Raw genomic sequence first — 11,074 nt, 5'->3', positions numbered from 1 at the left:
ACGGACTACACTGCCCATCAGGCTGCATGCTTTAGGGCTATGCCGTAACACTCTGCCTGTTGCCTTCATGTTAAATAATTTTTTAATAATTTTTTAAAATATTTCTTCACGTCATCATGCGGGCTGCAAGTAGAGGTGACATGGGCGGCGTAGAAACCAAAAATAGAGAGGTCAAAGACTAACAATTTGCATATTAATAATCAAGAAACTAACCTCATGACTCATTGTTCCTTCAGTGGGCTGGTTTCAGTCATTGTTCAAATGTACTGTTTATAAGATTGGGGAAACCTGCAGTCAGCTGAGACTGAAGACGTCACCTGGATGAGTGACGAAACAGCAATAGAGATGAGAATAGAAGGGAAAAATGGAAATTGGATAAATAATGTGGTGATAAAAAAATACATTCAAAATAACTTTTTAGTTAAATGAATAAATAAATAAACTGTAATAAAATATTAAAATAATAATGAAATAAAATAATAATAAAATATAGCGTTAGAATCTGTGAGAGAATCTGAAAGTTGGGCAGCCAGTGGGCACCTCAGGGTTGCCATTCAGTGGATTCAAACCCCCAACCTTCCTCTACTTACTCAGGTATCCCTGCCCCTCGTCGTGAGTGGGAATGGGAATTTTAACTGAGTTGATGCTTTTCACACTTACATCCATCACCTTGAGGAACTCTGGTGACAGTGTTTACAACACAAATTACTGGTTTCGCCATCATCAGTTGAAACTGAAATGCAGTTAGAAACAGGAAGATACAGTTCGTTCTAAGATAAATTACAGTTTTAGCAGGAACACACAGAGAAACTCGCTAACTTCACTTAATAAACACAAAGAATGAAAAGACTATAACCCAAAGATGGCCCAAGACGTGATAATGAGTCAGATTCCCTTTTCTTAGTTATTAAATAGTGAATATATATTATATGTTAGCTAGGACATTTTTCCATTACTTAAATGAGCTATTCAGGTGTTCAGCGGTAGCCTTAACAGTGTTATCTTCTAGTTACTTCCTGTTTTACTCTGAAGTTTAATTTTCTTTCATTGTGTTTCATGTTTTACATCAATTCAGTTTTATTCATGTAGCGCAAAACTTAAAGCACTTGTCGATAGTTATTTCACAAGTGCCTCATTACTCTCCACTTTCTCATCACTAATGAGCTTCCTGTGACTGTGAGAATCAGAATCAGAATCAGAATCGTGTTTATTGGCCAAGTATATGTGCAGACACATACAAGGAATTTGGTTCCAGTAGATGGTGGCTCTCAAGCAAATCACACACACACACACACACACACACACACACACACACACACACACACACACACACACACACACACACACACACACACACACGTGTCTATATATACATTACACATGCATACACATACATAGACAAAGCTGTGTAAACCAACTATAAATAACTAATCTAAACTTATATACATAAAATACATAAATGAATGAGGTGGAATGAATACTACAGAATGTACATAAGGTGCAGTTGCAGTCTGGCAGTGGGAGCAGTGTGACAGGTCAACTGTTAAGAAGGGAGATGGCGAGGGGAAAGAAACTGTTCCTATGTTGGGGGGTCCTGGTCTGCAGGCTTCTGTACCGTCTGCCAGAGGGCAGCAGATCAAAAAGTCTGTGTCCATATTTCTTTGTAAGCCAAAAGAGCACTTTCGTTTACATGTATTCAGAGGAATTGTGTTTCTACAATAAATAAAAGCATGCTAATTATTGGTGCTAAATGCATGCTGTGAGTCACATCATGATCATTAGGCAATGCGGGCTGGTTACGAGCCGGGAACGAACTCACAAAGGACACGGTTATTAGCTGCTAGCTAACTGGGCGAGGGTGTCATGGGTCTGTAGCTCTGGCCACCGTTTTAGAGACATGTTTCGTTTTAAAGTAAGTTACAGGGCTTTTCCTGCCTTTCTGGAGGGCTTATATTTCACTAAAAACTATCTAATATGTATGTCCAAATGATTATGGATTATTATAATTATGATATTAAAACACACACACTCTATTTTAAAGAAAATACATTAAGAAACAGATTACATTGATATTTCAAATATAACAAAATGTTGATTTACAGCAGCAACATTATTGTATCTCTAACATCTGATGACCCAGGGTCCACGAGCATTTTTGGACTTGTTTATATGTTGCTGGGGTGTATCATGGTTATGTGTTGTGCTTGTGTCCCCGGTTTCCCTCTCACACACCTGCTGCTGATCAGCTGATCATCACTACTTAGTAGTGTAGCTGAGCTCTCCTCCACGCTGGATCGTTGAGAGACACTCCCTGTCCAGCTAGCAAGTTCAGTGAGTGTAAGCCTGACCATTTTGAGTGTTCTTACATGTGCCTCTGTTCCTCAGGAGTGTGGAAACGAGAAGGCAGCAGGCTCATTAACTTATTTTCCCCAAAAGGATATTATCAAATATTATCCATCATGTATATCCAAATACTTAAGAGTATATTCTCAGTCATCCAGCTCATCGTAGTCTAAAGAGCTTGGAAAGAAAAGCATCTGGACTTCTTTAAGTTGCTTGAAGATGTTTCGCCTACCATCTGAGATCTCTTCTCCTGTGAAGCTGTGCTGCTGGAATAGATGCAGTCTGCTTTTTATCATCGTCCTGCTCAAACATGAAGGCCTTCCTGAGAAACATGTCTACATGGAGCTGTTGGAGATGTTTCTCCTTTCAGCACTCACTGAAATTTCCAAATCTCCAAATGTTGGTTCTGGTCACCTGGACGTAGCGTTTTGTGGGAGAAACGTTTCGTCATCATCCAGGTGACTTCTTCAGTCTCAGCTGACTGCAGGTTTCCCCAAATCTTATAAACAGTACATTTGCATAATGACTGAAACCAGCCCACTGAGGAACAATGGGCTGGGAGAACAGTTGCTTGATCATTAATATGCAAATTGTCATGACCATTGATCAATGGCCATGAGTCCCATTCACAGAGAGTTGGGGAATGGCTGCAATCACAGCATGTAAGATGGTGACAGATGGACCCTTAGGCCCCCTCCTCGATTCAGAGATGGTCTTTCCCTTTTTACGTAAATGGCCTCCTTGACTCCGCCCTCAAACCAGCGTTCCTCCCTGTCCAGGATGTTACATCCTCATCCTTGAAAGAGTGTCCACTGGCCTGTAGGTGTGAATAGACTGCAGAGTCCTGGCCTGACGAGGTGGCTCTTCAGTGTTGTACCATCCTCTAAGCCAGAGGTTGTTTGGTTTCCCCGATACATCCTGGCACTTAACAGCTCACACTCTGTTACTCTGTTTGTGTCGGGGGACCTGATCTTTGGGGTGGACCCATTTTTGACGAAACATGTTTTGGGGTTTAAAAGCCACAGAGACACAGTGTCTTCTCAACTGTTTGAATACTCCTGACACATATGGGATCATTACGGGTTTCTGCTTAGGCAGCGGTTGTCCTTCTCTCCTGGATCGGCTGGAGCTTTCTTTAGGTTCCTTCCAGCTTTGACAAAAGTCCAGCTGGGATAACCACATTTACTCAGGGCCTTCTTAAAGTGAAGTTCTTCTGCTTCCCTGGCCGCTGTGTCTGTGGGGATGGTGTTCGCTCTGTGCTGTAGCGTCCTGACGACGCCCAGTTTGTGCTCCAGTGGATGATGACAATGTACTGTTTATAAGGTTGGGGAAACCTGCAGTTAGCTTAGACTGAAGAAGCCACTTGGAGGGGTGAAGAAAACGCTACGTCCAGATAAACAGAATCATCTTTTTGGATGGCCTGAAAAGAGGTAAACCTCATCGCATTGACTTTGGTTGCTAGGAGATTTCCTGTGGTTTCTGGCCACATACTGGTCAGCTGTGTTGGGAGAAATAAAAGTGCTGTGTTGTATTCTGGACTAGTAGATAAAATGGAGAATCGTATGGGTAGATGCTACAGTTTGTGCTGTGTACTCTGTATGTCTGTGATACTCGCTGTCACGTGTCAGAATGTGAAACATATCTGGCTACAAGAAGATGGTTCGCAGAAACTTACAGGTCCACCAGGCTGTTGTGTCAGATTGATGTTAGATCATCATAACCAAATTGTTATGGTGTTCATTCAGAACTAGACTGAAGCTAACTCCTGCAAAGAGTCTTGGTGGGGTTATTTTGGTCTGCACCCAAACATCTGCACAAAGGAACTGTCCAAAGGAGAAAACTGGGTTTGATTTAACTGTACTAAACAGTGCAGGTTAGGAAAACATCATTGTTTTACTAGCTGTTTAAACAGATTTAACAACCAAAACAATTGGATGGATTAAACACTCAAAGTTACTTCAGCAGATTTTGGTGTCCTTTTTTTCTAAAAGTATGTAAACTCAGTTTTTCCTTTTGGTTTTGTTTTGTTTTTTGAACTCTAAACAGAACCCAGGAAGCTTTCATTACTGGATTTCTGGATGTTAAGTTTGCGACATGCGTTCATTATTGCATCATGCATCATGCATTCACGCTGTAATGCAAGCAAGCTTTATTCCAAAAGGTGAAAACATAAACAGAAGTGGAGATGGCCAAAACATAACTACGATCAACCTGAACTGGGATAACTAACAAAACAAACAAGAAAGCATGAAACACAGGGCATGAAAAGCAGATGAACCAACAACAAGCACTGAGAGAAGTGTCCTGATTCGTGTTTGAGGAAAGAGACATACGACGGAAGGTCCATTGTGCGTCAAAACAATGATTTTATTGAAACACATATATGTGGGAAGATGAGCTCTGCAAAACATCAGCCTCGATCTCCCCAGAACAATAAATGGGATGTCATATAGAATTAACAGCAATACATTTTGTCAGTCAAATATTCCCCAAACTTTTATCACTAATTACCCCAAAATCCCCACGGACACAGACCAGAAGCTCTACTGAGTGAACATTTAATTTAGCTTAATTTCCAATTTAGCTCCTTTGGATATTACTTTAATCAACAGGTGGTGCTTACCTCTCTTATTCCGGGCCCATCACTCAGTCGACCTGCTGGCTGTCCGTCCGTTTGACACCACTAGACCTCAGCCAAACCCAAGTCCCTCCTCAAACCGGGTTTTCGGCACCAAAACTGTCCTGATTCATGTTTGAGGAAAGAGACATACGACTGAAGGTCCATTGTGCGTCAAAACAATGATTTTATTAAAACACATATATGTGGGAAGATGAGCTCTGCAAAACATCAGCCTCGATCTCCTCCGAACAATAAATGGGGTGTCATATATATAACATAGTTGATGACGAGTAATATGCGTCAACGCAGATAAAAACGTATGCATGTTCCAGTAATTCTGCCAAGGACATATTCTAAAAAAAGAACAGTTCCTTCCTCTGTTCCTCCACCACCCGCCAGATGCTTCCTGTTATTTCACTTTCTGCGCTTCACTTATTAGTAGAACTAAACTGTCACGTATGCAATAACTTTTGCAGTTTCGAGCAGTTTCTAAATACTGTGCATTCAGGCAGACTGTATGTCTGTGTTTTAACCTTAGTGCATGACCTCCCTCTGCGTCATCTGTTACCAGGCAAACTTCAATACCACAGGGCACACAGGCCTTTATTCCATCTTTGGACAGCATGTATAATATGTGGTAAATTGTACTGTAAGCATGCGTGCAATCCTTTCAATAGCTGTACTTTGAGGAGCAAACCATTAATTAACTTGACAGACCTTCAACTCTTTAATTAGCACAAAAATGCAATATGTGCATAACATGATTACGGTTGGACCTGCAATGAAAGATTGTTATGTAATTATGCTCACACCTGAAATACAGACTTTAATGTAACATCAACAGTTTCAATAAATGCTCTAATGAAATGATAAATCATAAGTGATGCAACAGTAATAATAATGGTTATGAATAGTAACAGTAAAATAATATTCTCATCCCGACAGAAGACACACTTATATACACAAAGGGAAACAAAACACAGGAGGGAGACACAGCTGAACCTACAGACATGGACCTTCCAGTTGTGGGATAAAACAAATTATTTCACTGTTACTTGTTATCTGTATTATCATTGCATTAATTAACCTTGCATTAAGTCATTATTATTGCATTAGAACCACATAACAATCATTGCATTAAAGCATTTATTGGAGCTGTTGATATTACATTAAAGTCTGTATTTCAGGTGTTAGCATAATCACATAATAATCTTTCATTGCAGGAGCAACTGTAATCATTTTATACACATTGCATTTTGGTGCTTTTAACCCTTTAAAACCAATCAGAGCGGGCACGCTCCGTTTTGCGTAACTATTTTTAAATCCCGGTAGCACTGCAACCACGTAAGCTAGCACAATAATTTCTTTTGCATATGAAACCGGAGGAGTTGTACTTACATCTCATGCCATCAGCTTGTCCTCGGTCACAGTTTCCTTCCACATACAGCTTTGCAAAAACTGCATAAAAAGCACTTGCAGCAACAAAAACATAATATTCCAGAAACACGCTTTGCCGATCAGCTGTTTGTAACACTTCCTATGTTGGAATAGACATCAGCATGAACTATCGCATGTCCACCATTACCTGCCCGAAAACCCGAAGTGACATCATTTTCGCAGAAATGTAGTTTTTTACCATCAGGGCCTCATGAGCCTATACTGGTGTTTTTAAAAATTATCTTGGACTTTATGACTTTCTGTGTCATTTCTGGGATGCTTAGGACTCATAATGCACAGCTGGAAATAGTTTATTTTGATGCATATGCGGCTTTTTTGCAAATTTGCACTATAATATTTATTTTCGTTTTTCCTGCAGTGTATAAAAATTTTGAGGGATAAGCCTCTTAAAATTCTCTAACTAGAAATATATGTTAAAAAAAAAGATTTTAAATTCTTTTGTAGTTTATTGCACTTTTTTGCAATTTATGTAATTACTATGCACTTAATGCAGACATATTATTAAAATTTAGGCTGTAATGGTTGTATTGATGTATAGCAACTTCAAATGTTCCCAAAAATGGCTCCACAGCAGGTAAAAATATAATATAAGCTCTGGCGGACTTGGTTCTATGGTTGGTGTTAAAGGGTTAAAGAGTTGAAGCTCGGTCAGTTAATTGATGGTCAGAAGCTTCGTCCGGCCGATCTATTGAGCAAAGTGGCCTTTTTTTTTTTTTTTTGCCTGTCCCGTTTGGCTCTTTTGCCATCAGAATTGTTGTCTAAAGGCAAAGAAAGATGCCCAACGGATTTACTTTACCAAATTGACCATCCCAGCCTTGCCGTAATGGTCCATTTGATTCACCTTTTATTGTTTATTTTATTTTCACTTACAGGATACGGGACAGACTTGACTGGGGGAAAGAAGGGGAGAAAGAAAGAGGGAAAGAGAAACAGCTGAGAAGAGGGACGGGGGAGAAGGGCAAAAGACAAAAACCAACAGAACGGGCAGAGAAAAAAAAATGCATATATCAATCACCTGGATCACCTGCTGAGAAAGAAAAAAGAAAACAAGCAGAAGAGAACAAGAGTAATAGAATAAACAGCATCACAATGATATATGGGAATATGACAGTAAATACTAAATATTAAACATTATTGTGCAGCACATAAGATCAACAGAACACAGTGTGCTTTGAGGTAGGAGCCAAAAAGGGTGTAGTTTGTGGGTGTGATCACCCGTGTGTACACCTGTGAGCATGGACGCGCTTGTTTTTTGTTTTTTTAAAAGGTTCCTTCATGTAATAATCTGCTAGAGGGTGTGGGGGGGCCACAGCCCCGTCCTCCAGGGCGTGAAGCAGGTGTGGAGGAGATCAAAACTCCAGACATCCAGAGGACCCCAGAACACAAGAGACCAAGGAAGACCAACAGAGGGGCAGCCGCGCCACTGTCCCAGAAAGAGCTGAGGAGAGTCCCAGATGAGGGCTCACTCAGCAGCCGCGGAGCAGAAGCCAGGGGGGGTTGCAGTGACGCGCCCGTGAGCTCCGCCGGCAGCCAGCCGTGCCTGAGTGACCGAGCCCCAGGCCGAGAGGCCGGGGGCACCCCACCTCCGAAGTGGCCCGAGCGAGCCCCAGGCTCCAGGCCCCGATAAGCGGCCACCAAGGAGTGAGCCGGTGTGTACCTGGACGCCCATCCCCGGACACAAAGAACCACCAACGCACCGATGTCTGAGGGGGTCCGCCACTGGCAGGGGAAGTGGTGGTAGGGGGAGATAGGCCTCCAAACCTTGGAGGGCCTGAGATGTCCCCAGAGAGGTGGCGCCTGACACCCAACCTGACATATAGACACAGACATACAGGCACACACAGACACAAACATCCATTCCCACCCTCATGCTCTCATATGCACTCACTCCACACTCAACCAACGTGGAGACAGACATAAAGAGACGTTGTACACACGATCACACTCCCCAAGCGTACTCTACAAACCGGGTCTAGGTGCCCCCGCCCCTGGAGGGGGGAACTGCACCCAGACCCAGGTGGTGTTACCCTTTTCCCTGCGGTGGGGAGAGGCAGACCACCCCGACTCCGCAGCAGCAGGGAGGCCCCACACTCCAGACCGCAGTCGGACGGCCAACTCCTCCTCCTAGCCCCCCCGCTCCAGCAGGTCGCAGAGAATGGGGGTGAGAGAAGACTCCAAACCTCCCTCCACCCGCTCATTGTAGTGTTGATGCATGTGTGTTCTAAGGTGCATTTAAAACCCAGGAGGGCATGGAGCTACCTGCCAGAGAGCAGCAGGTAAGCGCATGGTCCCACCTGCTAACCCTCAATGTCTACGTGTATTTAAAATTGAGAGGTGGGCAACAATGCCAGGGGTGGGGTGTACACCCTGATGGTAATTTGGACTCCGTGTATCGTGCCCACCCCCAAGATCCTATATGTATGTGTAATGAGAGTGTGAGTAATGTGAATGTCTAAGTTGTGGGATAAAATTGAGGCAGAGGCAGCCAGAAGGGGACGGGGGGGGGTAGCCTCCTCTGCACCCTGGTGACATACCCCTACTCCAAGGCCCTGCATGTGTGGGTGGTTGTGGTGGAGCGGGAAGAGGGAGGCAGCTGGAGATGGGGAGGGAAGGAAGGGAGGGGCAAGTGACCCCTCCCTGGGGCCAGCTCCCCCGCTGACCCCAGTAGGCACCCCCATACTCCGCGACCCGCCAGGGAAAGGGGGCCCAGGCCCATCCAGACCGGGCCCAGTGCAGCAGCGCCGCCCGGCCCCACAGAGCCCGGGACAGTCCACCCAACCCCACCACAGAGAAAACTGCACCCACCCCACCATCCACTCATCTTCCAGACTACATAAGACAATAAACACCCAGGCTGAGATCTTCCTCCACCTCTCCTGTATCTCCCCCTCCTGCAGAGGGAGCTCCTGAGGAGAGGAAAGCTCCTGCAAGATGTGACAATCTCCCCCACCAGTTGAAGAGCCCCCCAGGTGCTCCAGGGCTGGGCCCCCATGCACCCACCCGCCCACAACCCCGGCAACACACCAACCAGGACCCAAGCCCCCGAGGCCCGGTCCGGGTCCCAGCCCAGAGACGGAGCGCCCCCAGAACCTCACGCCCATCCCGGACCCACCCAGGGGCAGCCAGGCTACCAGGTCAGTAACCCACGTCCGTCAGCTCGGTCAGTTAATTGATGGTCAGAAGCTTCATCCGGAGCGATGTCCGGCCGATCTATTGAGCAAAGTGGCCTAGAGCTATGGAAGGATTGCATACATGCTTACAATACATATATCACATATAATCTAGAAACAGGCCTGAATAAAGGCCTGAGGGTATTCAGCAACCTGCTGCGTTTGAGTTTTCTTGGTAACAGATGACTCAGAATAAGTCAGGAAGTGTACTTCTGAAATGTCTTTGTTTCCTCTGTAAAGTGTGCATTTTTTGGTGGTTATTTTGAGGAGCTGTCTGGATGAGGCTATTTGAATAACCAGGTTATTCATTATTGTCTTTTATTCGTTTATATTCTTTTTATTAAGCTTTGAGTAGTGGAATTTAATTAAAGCATTTATTCAATATATACATGTATAGTTGTAGTTAGATGGTTACACATATGAGAGTGGCCTCTGTCTGGTTGGGAGCTTTAGTAGGCGAGGTGAGAGGTGAAACAAAGTGCCTGCAGAATTGACAGTTTTGTTGCAGAGCATGCATCTGAGGTTTTGGAGAAGCAAGAGCGAGATGAGCTGGACGCACCTGGCTTGGAGGCGAAGAAAATGTTCTTCTCAAACTGTGTCAAAAGTCGTTACCAGAACATTTGTGGTTTTGGAAGTTATGCATGTATTGTATCTGCTTTGACGCATGAGGGGGCGCCATCAATAATACCCTGATGCTATAAAAACAACTGCTTGTGTATTATTGGGTGGAGATCGACGCTGAGTGTGTGACCGTTCATCTCCCCACACGTGATTTTGAATCCCTCCTGTATCCCTCCTCGATATTTGAACCCTTAACACAGTTTTGAGCCGGCCCATCTCATGATATTCGTGCTTGTGTGATTTGAAGGCTTTACCTTTTTCATGAAGTGGTATAAAAGTGTATATAAAATATCTGTGAATCTTATTACTTCTGTTCCTTCCATGTTTTTCTAGATGGGGTGTAAGTAGGTTTCCTTTGTGTCCTAATTAGCTAGGACGCCCTCATGCAAACGATTGACTGTAAGGAAAACTGATTTAACTTGTTTTGAATTGACTTCTGCACACACACATGCATCCATCGCCTCCTTGGAAGTAACTTGCATATTCATTTTGCATGAGGATGAAGATGAGAAGTCATGTCACAACAGTCGGACCAAAGGAGAAAGCAGGGAACATACAAGAATGGACAAAGCTCTGTTCATCATAGCGGCATCAGGCAAGTCTGAATTATTACGTTTCCATCATCATATTTAAGTGTGATCCTTGTGATGAAGATTATTACTGTAACTCTAAGGGACTTCAACTTTCATTGTTTTTCTTCACAGAAATGAAAAAGATGATGCATTAGTGCGTTATATTTACTCCTGACACAAATTTTCTGCCAACAGAATAGATTACACAGAAATGCATTGAAGCTAAACTCATTTATTTACTGTGTTTGCAGGCCTGTGTGCCATCGCCTCCAAACATCACTACCAGTTTG

Source organism: Astatotilapia calliptera, chromosome 20 (genome assembly GCF_900246225.1).
Source record: "Astatotilapia calliptera chromosome 20, fAstCal1.2, whole genome shotgun sequence".
Lineage (NCBI taxonomy): Eukaryota > Metazoa > Chordata > Actinopteri > Cichliformes > Cichlidae > Astatotilapia > Astatotilapia calliptera.
Note: the sequence above shows the minus strand (reverse complement) of the source record.